Source organism: Quercus lobata, chromosome 5, assembly GCF_001633185.2.
Source record: "Quercus lobata isolate SW786 chromosome 5, ValleyOak3.0 Primary Assembly, whole genome shotgun sequence".
Taxonomy (NCBI): Eukaryota; Viridiplantae; Streptophyta; class Magnoliopsida; order Fagales; family Fagaceae; genus Quercus; species Quercus lobata.
The window spans coordinates 58,626,993-58,644,971 of NC_044908.1; the positions used below are offsets into that span (position 1 = coordinate 58,626,993).

General features: G+C 36.0%; 1 long non-coding RNA gene across 1 annotated transcript; it reads left to right on the forward strand.

Moving 5' to 3' along the window:
* The first annotated feature begins 2,278 nt into the window (after positions 1-2,278).
* Positions 2,279-2,524, forward strand: LOC115991524. Its single transcript, XR_004092219.1, has 2 exons — positions 2,279-2,317; positions 2,444-2,524. It is a non-coding gene; the product is annotated as an uncharacterized LOC115991524 (long non-coding RNA).
* Positions 2,525-17,979: the final 15,455 nt, after the last annotated feature.

Genomic DNA, 17,979 nt, shown 5'->3' on the forward strand with positions numbered 1-17,979 from the left:
TACCATCTACTTGACATGCATTAGATTTTTATTTCAAGCAAATTTTAAATATTAATTTTTTTTTTACTAAGTTCTAACGTTTAACAACAAGGAAATAAAATTCAAGATTGAGTGCAAAATATCATATCTTGATACTATCAATTGTTGAACAACCCCAATTAAATAACAAGACATGAAAGAGCTAAAGCTATCAATGTTTTCAATAATCAATTTCTGATTAACAGTACTCAACATCCTTAGACGGTTAGACCACACTATCTTTTCTCTTAACAGAATTTCTTAAACACAAAGATAACTTAATTCTCTATTCCCTTTAATCTATCTCCCTAGTAAGGGGAAAAAAAGGAACTAAGTAAAAACAGCCAAATCTATGAAATAAAAACATAATCAAAATATGTCAGACCGGAGAATCCTATGAGGACATAAGCCCAACACATATAGAAGTAGAATCTCCAAAATTTAGACATTACATGATACTACGCTTAAAAATAAAATGTTTTTGCTTTTGTCCTCAGCCAGTAGTATAACTGAATATCAATAATCAAGTCATATTTTGACAACTCTGAACCTTAATGTTAGAACCCAAAAATCTTAGTGCTGCTTCTAAAGTTTACAGACTCATAGACTAATCAATAAAAATAATCAGATCATTCAAACCCTCAACAACTACACCAAGTCAACATTTTTACATTCAAATAGATATTCCTAGAAGTCCTTCAATGTCAAGGTTTTATACAAGAGATAGAGTAAAGTTAATTATGTTAGAAAGCATGCAAAAAATAAAATAAAATGTTCTCCATTACATTAATTTCCAATTGTGACAAATAGTTGCAGAACTCTTCCACCACTATAGAATGCACAGATGAACATTCCAATTCACATTATGTGCCAAATTGCGAATACCAAATTTTCTAAACAATTGAAAATAAAAATAATTGAAGACCCAATTGAATTTAGTAGCTAAAATGATGCCCACGACATTATCAACCATAACATAAAGCTGTGTTTGGACTGCGCTGAAAACCAGCGCGTTTGCGTTTTTCAGCTTTTTTTTTTTTTTTTTTTCACGCGTTTTTTAGATTTGCAATTACTATTTATGTACTATTTAATGAACAGTAATCGCAAATTTTGACTTTTCAAACTTTTTTTTAGCACATCAGTACTGTTCACGAAGCCACAAATTTCACTTTTCAGCAACTTTTTCATTAAAAATGGGTCTCACGATACTATTCACACATTTAAAAATTATTTTGCTACAGTATTTTTTATCAAGTTTTCAGCGGTATCCAAACGGACCCTAAAAGTCAAAAGCAATGAACATAAGTTATCACAACTAATTCCTACGAATGTAATCCAAGAAGCTGATTTCCAATTCTCTTTTGCACTGAATGTGACCTCAGGACTTGTAAGCACTTCCAACAAGACCAGTAAAGCAATAGCGTACCTAAAGCCTAGTTTATCATCATACACATAAGACCATCTGCACTTTCACCAAATTCACAAAGTTTTATATTCAAAGTACCACCAAACAAATACTGTCCCTAAAGCATTCAGAGTAAATTTCACAAATTAGAGAGATGTCACTTAATCATTGAAAGGCTAGTATTTTCATTGATATAGTTGTAAAGAAACTATTTCTTGTGGAAAGCTGTAGAACATTCTTTTCTTTTTTCTTTTTTTTTAGCAAAGACGATAGAGCTGTAGAACATTCTTACATGTTGAACTCTGATTATAATTTCATTCATTATTTTGTTTGTTTGCCTTTTTGTTCTTTGATTTAGGTAGATTTTGTCCTTTTTAACAATCTTTTCATAAATAGGTTTTGAGTTTAAGATGTTACCCTCCAATTATATGTTTTGTGGAAAGTAATTTTTGTTATCATTATGTTTTAGGGCGGAGGCTGTGTCTACACTTGTAGGCCATACACATTGCGCATCTTCTGTGGTATGGCCACAGCAGGAAACAATATATTCTGCATCATGGGATCATTCTGTTAGATTATGGGATGCCGAGACTGGCAAAAATTTGTCGGACATAGTAAGTGCAAATATCCTTCAGTTGTCTCTGTCTATCTGTTTCTGTTTTTTAATTGTTTTAGGCAATTACATCACAAAAGTTAAAAACAAAGTTGCTAGTTTATCTGTGGTGGGAATGAGAGAGCGTGTGTTTGGTTATCAAAATTTCTTAAAGTGGGCTTATATTGAACACCTTATTTCCATGCCGATTGAAATCACTGACTGGTGGAAGGGTGACAACGTAATTAGCTGTGGTACTGACTCAAAGCTCTGCATTTCTTCTGGAATTTCTGTGCTGTGAGGTAAAAGCTGTTATACATACCGCGATAATTGAATTAAGGACTTACAATTGTAAAAGCCATTCTTTTCCAAGCCTGTGTATTCTGATATTGTCTGCTCTCTCCACTCTTCACACCATCCTCTTCCAGTGTCAGTCTCATCTCAACTGTAGCGATAATCTGATGTGGTCCAGTCAACGCAAAGTTCAGTACTTGCATTAAAAGGAAAAAGAAAAAATAGAGAGGAATTTAATCAATCACCAAGTGTATGAAGCACATGGATAAACCGGAGAGCATAGGGTTGCCTAGGGTTAAAGAGGCAAGGCTTTATATGTACCATATAAATTTAGACTTAATATTTTAACTTTATTATTTTGAATTTCGGTTAAGGTGGCAAAATATGATTTTTTAGACTTACCCACATTTTGTTGTGACCACTGACCAGAGTGGTATGTAAGGTTTAATACCGGAAAAATGGGATTCAGTTGCCCTTGGGTACTGCATTTTAGGTACTGCTGATTATGGATGCAAATTTTTGTTGTTGCCTTCGGGTTTACATCCTGTGCCTTTTAGGAGCAAATTGTCGAGAGGTTCAAATTGACAGCACTCAAGGATTTACTAATGTTGGGGCTTAATAATTTTTGAACTATTTGTTTACGTTTGTTGCTTGAGCTGTTAGTATAACTAGAGTTTGGGAAATGTAGATGAATCAGAAGTTCACGTGAAACTTAAAATAGAAAATAAAGTTATAAGATCATGGTAAATGGAAAGCTGAAACTTTACTTGGTTGACTGTTTCTTTAGAGCAACCATCAATGAGAATAAGGGCCCGTTTGGTTTAGGGGTGTCTCAGTTTTCATATCTCAGTACTCAGTTTTCATAACTCAAACTCAAAACCCATAACTCATAACCCAAACTCCACTATCACTCAAAAAATCCAACACTTTTGTTTGGTCACAAAACTCAATCATATTTCTCAGATTTTAACTTCACTTTTTGCCAAAATGATGGACCCACCCACTGACACTACACAAAAGAATATGGTTGCTACCCGCGTCCCTTTTCTTTTCTACTCTTCAAACCCAGCTACACCGAAACCTAGCTCCACCACCACCAACAGCAAATCCAGAAATCCACAACCACAACCACCACCACCAACAGCCCTCAACACAACCACAACCTCCACCAAAAAATCCGAATGAATCAAAAATCCAAACCCACCAACGGCCCTCAACCAAATGTGTTTGATTGAAGAAGAAAAAAAAAAAAAAAAAAGAAGCATCAGGTCTCATTGCATTACAGCCGTCACCGCGTGAAGAAAAAAGAAGCAGCTAAGAGAAGAAACCAAAGTGAAGAAGAAAGAAAGAAAGAAAAGAAAAAAGAAAAGAAAGAAGAAAGCATCAGGTCTCATCACCGGCGAAGCTTCCGATCCCCTATTGCCTATCGAATCCCCGACGAAGCATCAGGTCTCATCAGCCCATCTCTATCTCCATCTCTATCTTCTCCCTCCCTTCAACCCACAGCCACTCACCAACGCCATCAACCACTATCAATCCACCACCACTAACCCAGCCACTAGCCACCATCAACCACTACAAACCGATCCATCGCCACAAACCCAGCAACCATCAACAAAACCCATTCATTAACAAAACCCAGCAACCATCAACAAAACCCATTTATCAACCATCGACAAAATCAAAACCCATTCATCAAAATAAAAATAAAAACCATCAATAGAACCCATCAACCATCAACAAAACCCATTCATCAACCATTGACAAAATCAAAACCCATTCATCAAAATAAAAATAAAACTCAGAACCGACAACAAAATCACGGCGACAAAATCAAAACCCAACACCGGCGATCATGGTCTTGGTGTTTCAAGGCTCTCGCTTTGATTGTGGCGGCGGAACTGGGCTGAACCAGCACCGGCGATCATGGTCTTGTGGTTTTCCTTTTCTGGGTCATTGGCTGGTGGTGGTGGAACTGGGCTGAACCAGAGAAAGGAAGAAAGAAAGAAAAAACAGAGAGAGAGAGAGAGAGAGAGAGAGAGAGAGAGAGAGAAACTGGAGAAAGAAAGAAAAAGAAAAAAGTGGGAGAAGAAAGAGAGAGGATAAAGTAAGAGAGAGGTAATGCCATCAACACATATGGGCCCCACAGAGGTCAAAAATTTACGATCTTGCCATTGAGTTATGTATCTCAGAAACTGAAAACACCAATTTGGTGTTTTCGGTTTTCATCACTCTCACTCAAAATTTTTGAGTTTAAGTGATGAAAACAAGATTAAGAAATCAAGCCAAACAAAAAAAAAATTGTGTGGGTCCCATGTTTTTTGATAACTCAGTTTTGAGTTTTGGATCATATCACTCAAAACACCTCTAAACCAAACAGGCCCTAACTCTCTATATAAAGAGAATTTTTGTTGCTTAAAATGAGTACTATCTAGAACAAAAATCAATCACCTATCTCCTCCCTCATTGAACAAAACTTTCCATTATTATTATTATATGTAATTGGGGTTATTATTATTATTATTATTATTATTATTATTATGTGATAGGGACATGAGAGTAAATTTATACACTTTACATTTTCTATCATTTTATTTTTTCTTCCCAATCCAACAAAAAAGTTTTCTATTCTTTTACTTTTTCATCCGTTCAACTAAACACATGAGCGAAAACTAAGGTTATGTTTGATAATTGCTTTTGTTTTTTGCTTTTTGGTTTTCAGAAACTTGTTTTTAGTAACAGAAATAAAAAATAGTATTCTTCTATTTTCAAAATCAAAATTTTAATGTAAATTTTTTGGTTTTATTTTTTGTTCCCACCAAGATTTGAAGCTTGGACTTCACTTAAGTGCATAGTTACACTTGTTTACTTTGTGTTTTCAAGCTTCCTTAGAAACTGAAAATTAAAAACACCTATTTTCTTGTTTATAGTTTCCTTTCTAAATTTAGATGTGGAAATTGTTTTTTTTTTTCCTATTTTTTTTCAATTACCAAACAAGTTTTAAATCTAGAAAATAGAAATCAAATTTTGAAAATAGAAAACTGGGAAAAAAACAATTCCCAAACTGTGGGGGTCAAAAACACAAAGCTATGATAACTGGCTTTGAATTCAAGATCAACAAAACTAATTTATTGAGGATGGGAGATGAAAATCCACAAGGGGAAGATCACAAAGATAATTGGCGAAAAATATAACTAAATTAAGGCTTTATATGCATAGAAACCGTATTCTCGAGGTACAAACAAAGGTTTTAAAGGATAAATATAACTGAAGATTCTTCTCACTTTCTCTCTCTTGTTGTTCCTTTGATTTTTTCTAGATCTCCCTTCTTGTTGCTTTCCTCCTTCTTTTATAGTCATCCTCGTCTTCTTCTAGCTATCCTGCTCTTAACTAGATTTAGGGGGATACTTGTCACATCAGCATCTTCTCCTGCCATTTCTTGATCATGAAGATAGACTTTTGTGGGTGTTCCCATTGTCCAGGCCAGTCATTCAACATTCAATGTGGCTAACATTAAGTGAGGAAAGCCCTTAATGCGGAGGTGACTATTACACTGGGCTCTGCGTTTTCTTCAACGTGTACCCCAAGAAAGTAGGTGAATAAAGGGTGTCTTCGGAGAAAAGAATGACTTCTTCTCGACTGGGCCATGTTTCCTCTGGAAGATGGGTTTCACGAATTACCTTTGTAGTGGGCCCAAATGGTCTCTTCTTAACAGGAGGTCCTTTTATCCCTCATCAGCCCCTAGGTTGGGCCCATTCCGTGGATGGGATTTCTTAGGACTTCCTTTCGGGCTAAGGTCTTCAAGGCAGATATAGGTCCATTCCCCCACACAAACATACCCTAAATCTTTTTTATCACCTTACGATTCTATATCACACACACTTTTCCATCCCAACCAAATGAAGCCTAAAGTGTTGGTCAATCAATCTTGAGGGGTGGACAATTTTCTCCATTGCAATTAATATTTGAAAACTATTAGTACATTAAGGATTTAATATTTGAAAAAAAAAATCAAAATTCCAATGACAATTTATGTAATAGGTAAGGTTTTGCTGCATACATTGTTATGTGGCAGTAAAAAAAAAAGCAACATGTGTCCAAAGGTTATGTGCAATGTACATATTATTAGCTAGACTCTTAAACACTTGTCCATTTCTTTTTGCTGCCACATAAACCTATATGCAGCAATTGTTGCATATAAGTACGCAGCAAAACCTTTCCTTTATGTAATAGGCAATGATGCATAATTGTGGGCACAACCACAAAATGAGATGTCTACAATAATATATTTTACAACAACCAATCATCGAGATCATATCCCTTCACTTGTCTATCATTTAAATCAAACATACATGAGTGAATTTTTTTTTTTTTTTTCCATCCTCACATCAATCAATCAATCTGAAGGGGCAAACAATTTTCTCCATTGCAATTAATGATTGAAAACGATCAAAATCTCTAGGACCATTTCCCTAAGAAACTACTTTATGTCACATCACTGTACATTATATCAAATTTTTGACCAATTTTATAGGATGTAAAGTTAATAAAACTAATTTTTTAATAAAAAAATCTGACAATCAAACATACATGAGTGAAAACTTTTTTTTTTCCATTATCGCATCAATCAATCAATCTCAAGAAACAAACAATTTTCACCATTACAATTAATGTTTGAAAACAATCAAAATCTCTAGACCATTTCCCTAAGAAACTACTTTATGTCATATCACTGTGCATTATATCAAATTTTTGACCAATTTTATAGGAAGTAAAGTTAATAAAACTAATTTTTTAATAAAAAATTTGACATAAAATACAATGATATGATATAAAGTAGTTTCTTAATTAGCGTGCCCCACAACATTAACATTTCCCTTAGATAGTGTGATGCCCAATATATTTTACAACCACCAATTACCCTGATCATATCTTGAGGGGGCCGGAAAATTCCACTCATTTCCACGTTTAAAGGAACATTCCACACTTTTCCATCCCTGAATAAACAAAGAATAAATTGTCGGCCGCAGATTAATCTTGAGGAGGCGGAAAATTTTCACCATGTTTTAAAACTCTTCAGTACTTCCAAGAATTTAATGATCGAAAACGACGATGGAGACTGGTAGAGTAGTGTAGACGGTGAAATCAAGAAAATTCAATGCTGCCTAAAAAGGATAAAGGATCCTCACGTTTTTTTGTTTTTTTAGTTTCATCACTCTTTTTTTGTCTTCTATATATAGATTTTGGATCAGACCCGATATTTGATATACTTTTAAAAAAAAAACACACAAAACTTTAGAAGTGAGTTCCTAGCTGCTACCATTAACTTGAAAAAAAAATGCCTGTATTCGGTAGGCTAGAGACTGAAGTAGCGGCTAAGGCTCCTGCTTATAAGTTCCACGAGGTTAACAGCAAGAGAATACATGAGACAACCAAAATTTGCCCCAGGTATTTTCAGAAAATTGATTTAAAAGAAGGTGAATGGGGAGGAGAGGGCTCTGTCACGTGCTGGTATTTTGTCATTAGTAAGATAACTTAGATTTTTAATTTGTTGTTCATCTTCTTCATTATGTATCTTTGGATTCTTCAACGTTTTATATGTCAAGGTTGCATGAAATGCTTTTACGTTGTATAATATACATTCTCCTCTTCTACACATTTTTAGTCAACTTTATATTGGGGATTTTGACAATTATATATATATATATATATATATAATGGGAAATTATTACATATTTTATAAATATATAGTTTAGAAAATGTGTAAATTAATATCGTATATAATTTAAACCGTATAATTATGATTGTTTTTAATTGTACTCATGCATATGTATGAGATTACACGCTAGTTTTTCTTAATAGACAAAGAAAATTAATAATTGTGGTTCTATTGAAACAATTTATAGGTATAAAGAACCCGAATCTTCAAGATTTTTATTCCAATTTTTTTTTTTTTTTTTTGAGTAAAAGTCATCCGGATCTTGAAAGGATGGGTTGAACTCTGATGTCCAAAGAAGCAGATTTCAAAATTTTTATTTTTCTTTATAAAAAAATTTCTTCCAAAGGAAATCTTGATGTCCATTTTTTGCATTTTTTTCTCTTATCCAGTCTCTTTTTTCTCTCTACTAACACCACCATCATCATTATTATTATTTATTTATTAGCTTTCTTAATAGTAGGAATAATAAATATATATTTTTTAGAGAGTTTCAACCTATGACATCCACTCTTGATAATAGGCTTAATAGCTTTTTATCATCAGACCAATACACTAATCGATTGTTCGTGTAGGATGGAATCCATGTAATAATAAATATCTTATTGTTGTTGTTATTGTTGTTATTATTATTATTATTATTATTGTTAGTACTTAGTCGTATTATTAGTATTAGTATTAGAAGTTAGAAGTTAGAACTATAATAATAATTGGTAATCCTATTTTTTATTTAAGTATAATCATTATCATTATTATTGCTACTACTACAACAATTATCATTATCATTATTATTGCTACTACTACAACAGTTACTCTAAACTACTATTTACATTTTCATTATCATAGTGAATAATAAACCCTATGAATTTAGTAATAGTGTAATTTTTATGTTTTTATTGTTGTTATCATCATCCCTATTATTATTCTTTGATACAAAGATAGTTAATTTTGGTAGAATTTGAATGATAGATATTTCTTTATTATTTAATTATCATTATTACTACTACTACTACTGCAACAACAATAACAACTGCTACTACTACAATTACTTGAAACCACTCTTTATTTTTTCATTATCACAATAAATAACAAACCCTAAGAACTTAATAATTTGTTTAATTCTTATGTTGTGTTGTTGTTATTGTTATTATTAATATTTTTGTTATAATAATAATAATAATAATAATAATTGTAGGGATATTGGGCCTAGGAGTTCATTATCTATTTGTATATTGGGCCTGTGCCCCAAGTCGAGGACGAGGGTTTGTCCAAGGAGGAGAAATATTTGTCAGAAGAGACTGTGTTAGTGAATAAAGAGGTTAGTTTTGGTTATAATGGTTTAAGAGGGTGGGCCGAGGATAAATGCATCCTCGGCTGGACAAAGCCAAGATTCGAGGAGGTAGTCTGTCGACCAAGGTAACGTTCCAGGAAAATCCGTTGAGGCGAATAAGCATTGCAGAGACATCAGACAGGGAGAAGTCCTAAAATATCTAAGGAGAAAGTTGCTACTACTGCATTAAATGCTCTGTAGTTAACTCTCTGACTGCATTAATGTGGAGGTGATACCTAAACAGTAGCCTTCAACCTTACAGCTACTACCTAAAGACTTTAGAAAGGGGCTGATGGGACAAGTATCAAGATCAACCAATTTGGCCTACACGTGGAGGGTAGAGATGAAAAGGGAAAAGGGTATAAAAGAAGGGGGAGCAATGAGAATAGAGGATGGAGAAATCAAGAGAGAAACACAGAAGCAATCAAGAACTAACTTTGTAATCAAACCTGAAAGAAATATATAAGAACTGATCTCCTCGGACTGTGCCGAGGACGATTTTCTTCAGCATAAACCTGTCTAATTTCATTCACTTGTCATCTGGATCTACTTTAATGTTTGTTTGATTCATTAAAGCCCAGTTTTCTAACTCATTCTCTACAAATTCATTGTTTTGGGTTTTTTGGGCCGAAGTCCATCCACATTTTGGGCTAAGGAACCAAATTTGGTCCTTACAACAACAACAACAACAACAACAACAATAATAATAATAATACAATGCTTAATTTCTTTATCTATTGACGAAAAACTGCCAATGGCCTCCCCAATTGTCTTACTTATATAATATCTCAAATAAATATTGTGGGGCCCAACAATTTTTGGGCCAGCTCCATTTATTCGTTGGAGCCCAAAGGCCCAAGCCGAGGAAGGTTATGGCCCAGGCACGATAATGCAAGTACAAAATAGCATTGGGATACAGCCGAGGACGATTCAGTCCTCGGCCTGTCCGAAGTCTCCTCGGAAGAAAGGGCAAAAATGGTATAGAAACAACTTGGGAAAAAATCTAAAATATCTGTGCCAATAGAAAAAGGTATGCTGGAAAGTGTAACGACCGGGGAAAGCTGCCCTTACTGCCATTCAATACTCTGCACCTGACAGAGCCATACTCTCCAGCTTTTTCAACCACCCCCAACCACTCCGGGTATGGGCTGATGGGACAAGTATCAGTCTTGGAATGTCGATCCTACACGTGGACGAAGGATAAAAAAACACAGGCTAGTATAAAAGGAAAAGTAAGTAATTCAAAGAGGGGGCTGGGAAAAATGGCCAAAAACCAGAGCCTCCCAGCCCGCCTCCAGGAGAAAGACTCTAGGGGCGAAGACGACTTAACCATGTATGAACACCACGAAAACCCACCGTCTAGTGGCTGAGGCCTAGCCTTTCAAACCCACGCTCTACAAATGATATTGTTTGGGCATTTTTACGTGCGAACCCAACACCGTTAAGGTTCGTTACGAATCGCGTCCTTACAATTGGCGCCATCTGTGGGAAAGGCTTGTGTGTTGGCATAGGCGGTAGGTCGAGAGAGTTCTTTTGTCGTTTCTAACAGCTGGTTATAGAGTTCTAGCGTAAAGTTCCGCTAGGGGCTATGATTCTTGACTAGAGGCTACGCTTGGTAGCGTCAATCGCATGGATGGTTCTAGGGGCTTGGCCGAGGAGCTAATTCCCCTAAAGCCAAGATCCCACGTCAAAAAACTGAGTTTTGGACAGAACCAAGGTATTGTATTGGTATGGTCCTTGGACTCAAACCTATGGGGAAACCAACTACTTGGATGAGAAAACTGAGTTTTGGACAGAACCAAGGCATTGCATGGTCCTCGGACTCAAACCTATGGGGAAACCAACTACTTGGATGAGAAAACTGAGTTTTGGACAGAACCAAGGCATTGCATGGTCCTCGGACTCAAGCCTATGGGGAAACCAACTACTTAGATGTGAAAACTGAGTTTTGGACAGAACCAAGGCATTGTATGGTCCTCGGACTCAAGCCTATGGGGAAACCAACTACTTAGATGTGAAAACTGAGTTTTGGACAGAACCAAGGCATTGCATGGTCCTCGGACTCAAGCCTATGGGGAAACCAACTACTTAGATGTGAAAACTGAGTTTTGGACAGAACCAAGGCATTGCATGGTCCTCGGACTCAAGCCTATGGGGAAACCAACTACTTAGATGTGAAAACTGAGTTTTGGACAGAACCAAGGTATTGCATGGTCCTCGGACTCAAACCTATGGGGAAACCAACTACTTGGATGAGAAAACTGAGTTTTGGACAGAACCAAGGCATTGCATGGTCCTCGGACTCAAGCCTATGGGGAAACCAACTACTTAGATGTGAAAACTGAGTTTTGGACAGAACCAAGGTATTGCATGGTCCTCGGACTCAACCTATGGGGAAACCAACTACTTAGAAAAAAGTTTTGGACAGAACCAAGGTATTGCATGGTCCTCGGACTCAAACCTATGGGGAAACCAACTACTTGGATGAGAAAACTGAGTTTTGGACAGAACCAAGGTATTGCATGGTCCTCGGACTCAAACCTATGGGGAAACCAACTACATGAGTTTTGGAAGAACCAAGGCATTGCATGGTCCTCGGACTCAAACCTACTGGGAAACCAACTACTTGGAGAGAAAACTGAGTTTTGGACAGAACCAATGGTCCTCGGAAACCAACTACTTAGATGTGAAAACTGAGTTCTGGACAGAACCAAGGCATTGTATGGTCCTCGGACTCAAGCCTATGGGGAAACCAACTACTTAGATGTGAAAACTGAGTTTTGGACATAACCAAGGTATTGCATGGTCCTCGGACTCAAACCTATGGGGAAACCAACTATTTGGATGAGAAAACTGAGTTTTGGACAGAACCAAGGCATTGCATGGTCCTCGGACTCAAGCCTATGGGGAAACCAACTACTTAGATGTGAACTGAGTTTTGGGACAGAACCAAGGCTTGCATGGCCCTCGGACTCAAGCCTATGGGGAAACCAACTACTTAGATGTGAAAACTGAGTTTTGGACAGACCAAGGCATTGCATGGTCCTCGGACTCAAACCTATGGGGAAACCAACTACTTGGATGAGAAAACTGAGTTTTGGACAGAACCAAGGCATTGCATGGTCCGACTCAAGCCTAGGGAAACAACTACTTAGATGTGAAGACTAAGTTTTGGACTGACCAAGGTATTGCATGGTCCTCGGACTCAAACCTATGGGGAAACCAACTACTTGGATGAGAAAACTGAGTTTTGGACAGAACCAAGGTATTGTATGGTCCTCGGACTCAAACCTATGGGGAAACCAACTACTTGGATGAGAAAACTGAGTTTTGGACAGAACCAAGGTATTGTATGGTCCTCGGACTCAAACCTATGGGGAAACCAACTACTTGGATGAAATGAGCTCAAACCTATGGTAAGGTCAGCTACTTAATAAAGATTCTAAGTTGCTCATCCTCGGCTCAAATACCATAAAAGGTTAAAGCTATTAAAGTTGTTAGGAGGATGATAAAACACTCTATTACTCAGCAACCTGGAAGGGTTGTTCATTTCCGGGTTATATGTCTTCGAATGATTATCTCCTGCACCGCACATAGCATTCAGTTGTCATCTCGGCTATTTTGAGGTAAGTGTTGTTTTCACAGGTCGGCAGTGTTATGCCAGGCAACTTTGATTAAATTCATGATAATAACTTTTCCTTAGCAAAAGTTTTTTACCCTAAGTGTCATTAGTTCAAGTCTGCATTATTGTGCCGAACAGCACTCGTAAAGTCCATAACAGCGTCTTTTTCCTTGATAAGGGATTTCAGCCCTAAGTCTTGTGCTCTAAGGTCGGCGGTGTTGTGCCAGGCCGACTCAATAAGCTCATCATAATGTCCTTTCTTTTTCTTTCTAATAGGGGTTTCAGCCCTAAGTATCACTTGTTCGATTCAGTATTATTAAGTCGGATAGTTTCTATAAACACAAAACAAGATCTTTTTATGCACTAGGATTTCAGTCTTAGACGTCGGTCAAAGTGTAAAAATAGAAAGAATTTACAAGATTGTGTATCTATTCACAGCGTAATCATTTCGGAAATAAAGATATAGAACATATGAAATAAAGCAATAACAATTTTTATTAATATAAAGAGGTATTACAACGTACAAATAAGGGCTTAAACAACCCTATACAGAAGGTGGATTACAAAAATAATAAAAGAAAAACAACAACAATATAACAAGTAAACAGTCCGATGTCCTTTTCTCTCGTCTTCAAAGCCCTTCCAAACTCTGCCCCAGTAGCGTTCATATTGAGAGGAGGACCTTCTTCAGAAGAAGATGGAGGAGATGAAGAGAAAGAAGGAGAAGAAGAAGAGGAAGAAAGAAAAGCGTCATGATGGATCTAGCGGTGGAAAGAAGAAGAAAGAGAGGCAAAAGGAGGCACCAGTGAACGAAGAGAGGAAGAAGCGGGGGCACTTAGTCCCTGCGTCGGTCCTAACTCCTAACACACTGGTGCCATGTTAGTTATGCTCATGAGAGAACGGCTGGTACTAATAATGGGTGTCCTCGGCTCAGTCACGCCGAAAGTTTGACGTGACGAGCCCCTGCTTCAGATTTTGGCTGAAAGGAAAGTGAGACAGATCTTGAGTCTCCGTCATCCCTGCCTTGACCGAGCCATTTCGAGCTTTATTAGAACATGGTGTTTTTGAGAGGGGTATGGTTTCTTCATTACTTATTATTATGGTAAACGTATCACAATTTAATGTATAACTAGCGGGTAAAGTAAACTCTAGAGGAGGCTCAGGATTTCAGATCTCAGAAGGATAAAAAAGGGTCTCTGTACAAGAGCAATAGCCTCCTACTTTTCTTCTTATATGAAGGGCAAAACGGAAGGTATTTAATTCATCCAGATTTCCAAGAAAATCTGTAAACGAGGATGTACCCGTTCCACTTCCCCACATCATCAAACAAACCATCGAATTTAAGTAGTCTCGTAAATAGAAGTCATTAAAGGCGCATTTCGGATAATCAAACGGTGAGAACGCGTCAGGAGTAAATTCAAAAGAATGTCTCGTAGACCGGTACATTTCCTGGGCAGATGGAGAACCGCCAATATTAATAAAAGGCTGAATTAAATGAGCCATAATAAAGGCTTGGTATTACCAAAACCCTCCTCTCCAACCAAGAGGTCGGACAGCAGGGTTTTGAGAGGCTATTGTGGGGTCCAACAATTTTTGGGACAGCTCCATTTATTCGTTGGAGCCCAAAGGCCCAAGCCGAGGAAGGTTATGGCCCAGGCACGATAATGCAAGTACAAAATAGCATTGGGATACAGCCGAGGACGATTCAGTCCTCGGCCTGTCCGAAGTCTCCTCGGAAGAAAGGGCAAAAATGGTATAGAAACAACTTGGGAAAAAATCTAAAATATCTGTGCCAATAGAAAAAGGTATGCTGGAAAGTGTAACGACCGGGGAAAGCTGCCCTTACTGCCATTCAATACTCTGCATCTGACAGAGCCATACTCTCCAGCTTTTTCAACCACCCCCCACCACTCTGGGTATGGGCTGATGGGACAAGTATCAGTCTTGGAATGCTGATCCTACACGTGGACGAAGGATAAAAAAACACAGGCTAGTATAAAGGGAAAAGTAAGTAATTCAAAGAGGGGGCTGGGAAAAATGGCCAAAAATCAGAGCCTCCCAGCCCGTCTCCAGGAGAAAGACTCCAGGGGCGAAGACAACTTAACCATGTATGAACACCACGAAAACCCACCGTCTGGTGGCTGAGGCCTAGCCTTTCAAACCCATGCTCTACAAATGATATTGTTTGGGCCTTTTTACGTGCGAACCCAACACCGTTAAGGTTCGTTACGAATCTTGTCCTTACAAATATATTCACTCCTTTTGATAAATTTAATTTCTTAGAAATTGGTTAGGGTAAAAAAAAGAAAAGAAAAAAAGTAATGCTGTTAACACAGTTTTTTAGTTTTTTCAAACAAATTTAATCATTGTTGAAGTTGTGGGTACATGCATGAGTGTCATATGCCTCCATTATTTACGGATGATTACTTTAGCAATTGTAAAATTTGTTGTGAGAAAATTTGAGTTCGTAGCATTATTGAAAAAAAATGATTATTTTAACCAATGTCATTTTGTACTCATCTAGATGGTTTCCACAAGGACCACCTGCAATGGAAATTAGTAAAAACTAAAAAAATATAAGATTTAAACTAAAATTAAGCTACACGAATCCTAGAACCAATAGATTACATTAAAAAAATTCAACTTGAATGGGACCCAAAAGAAAATACTCCTCTCTCTCGCTCTCTCAAAAAGTATATTTTTCAACTAGTCACTTTATTAATCCATGCACTTCTTCTTAAAAAAATTATAGTGTAGCTCTTGTCAACAAGTTTCATCAAACCATTTTTTTCTCTCTTTTTACCTTGAACTTATTATCACAGGTCATATTTAAGATAAATAAATTTATTTTATGTTTTGCATAATATGCTTTATATACAATTGTTGTTAAAAACTCTATTCTTAATTTGATTTTAAGTGAATTTGCCTACTACTTGTAAAGGATTTTCTTTTTAAATTTTTTTTTATTAGCCAAAAACAATATATAACAAAAAAAAAAAAGTGAAAATCACACAAATAAACCGAAAAAATATTTTTTTTTTACTTAAAATTATCACCTTAAAACTAAAATTCTATCAAGGAGTTTTGAAATGAGAAAAATTATATATAATAGGGATTTGCTTTCGTATTCAAAATTATTTTCAATACCAAGTTTATTAAATTAAGCTTAAACAAAGTCATTAGAACAAAAATTAAAAATAGCCCAAGCCCAAAAATGAAAATTTTTACTGATAATCCAACAAATCCGAAGAACTTCATCAAACATAACCGCAGTTGAATCTGAGAAAAGGACAAGAAGTCGCAAAGGTAAAAGAGCAAATGATAATGAGTCTAAAAACAAACCTGAACAAACTATTTGGGAATGCCTTTTGTCTTTGAGAAAGTGAGGTTTTCTTGGAGATTTTCCTTAGCCCTTTGCTCACCATGTCCTGTTCAACCCCCAAATGTTTATAGATATCTTTGATTTAATATATATTTAATTTATTTACATATAATTTAATCTATGCTATAAATATCATATTTATATACATACTCTACTACCATCCCTAAAACAATTCTCTCTCTCACCAGTATTTTTGTATATACTGTATTATTATAGCATATATTTATAATTTTATTTTATATATTCTTGATCAATGCAGATTTGATTGATAAGTGTGTGTTGTCCAGGTATTTACTTTTATTATATATGTATGGGACAAAATGGGGATATACCCCTTTCGTCGAAAAGCTCCAGCAAAATGCCCCATGATTGAAACTATTTAGGGACATGCCCCTGTTTTAAACTCGATTTTCTAAAACAGGGGCATATCCCTAAATAGTTTCAGACGGGGCATTTTGCTGGAATTTTTCGATAAAAGGGTTATATCCCCATTTTGGCCTATATGTATGTATTTGGCCAACAATATGTTTAAAACGTATCTATCATGTATGGAAAACTATATTATATATATATATATATATAGAGAGAGAGAGAGAGAGAGAGAGAGAGAGAGAGAGAGAGAGAGAGAGAGAGAGAGAGAGAGAGATTCTATAAGGGGTATATCTAACAAAATGGGGATATACCCCTTTCGTTGAAAAGTTCCAGCAAAATGCCCCATGACTGAAACTATTTAGGGATATGCCTCTGTTTTAAACTTGATTTTTTAAAACTCAATTTTTAGAAAATCGAGTTTAAAATAGGAGCGTATCCCTAAATAGTTTCAGACGGGGCATTTTACTGGAATTTTTCGATGATAGGGGTATATCCCCATTTTGGCCTATATGTATGTATTTGGCCAACAATATGTTTAAAACGTATCTAACATGTATGGAAAACTATATTATATATATATATATATATAGAGAGAGAGAGAGAGAGAGAGAGAGAGAGAGAGAGAGAGAGAGAGAGAGAGAGAGAGAGAGAGAGAGAGAGATTAAATTCTTTAAGGATGGGGTGTAAAACCCATGTTTTACACCATCCCATAAGTAATTGTCATATCAGCATTTTACTTAAAATTCAGTACATCCTATCACACCTAATAACATCTCAATAGATTCCCAATTTGGTTGGATTTATATATGGATATTAGAATTAATTGAGTGTGATTGTATTTATTTTTAAATATATGATAAGATGATGTGGCATTTTGAGATTGGAAGGGTAAAACATGGGTTTTACACCACGTCCTTATAGAATTCAATCTCATATATATATATATATATATTAAAGTGAACAAGAATATAAAAGGGTGAAGTTTATCGTGTCCATTCTTGTTTTGATGTTTTTACAATTGATTGTTTTTGTTTGAGACTGTAGATGGGAAAGTTGTAATGTCTATGGAGATATTTGAAAAGGTGGATAACGAAAACCAGTCAGTCACATTCAATGTGATTGGAGGAGTACTCAAGGAGACTTACCAGAGTTTCAAATTCATTGTTCAAGCCATTCCAAAAGATGAGGGGAGTTTGGTCCGTTGGACTTTAATATATGAGAAACTAAATGTTTATGTTCCTGATCCAA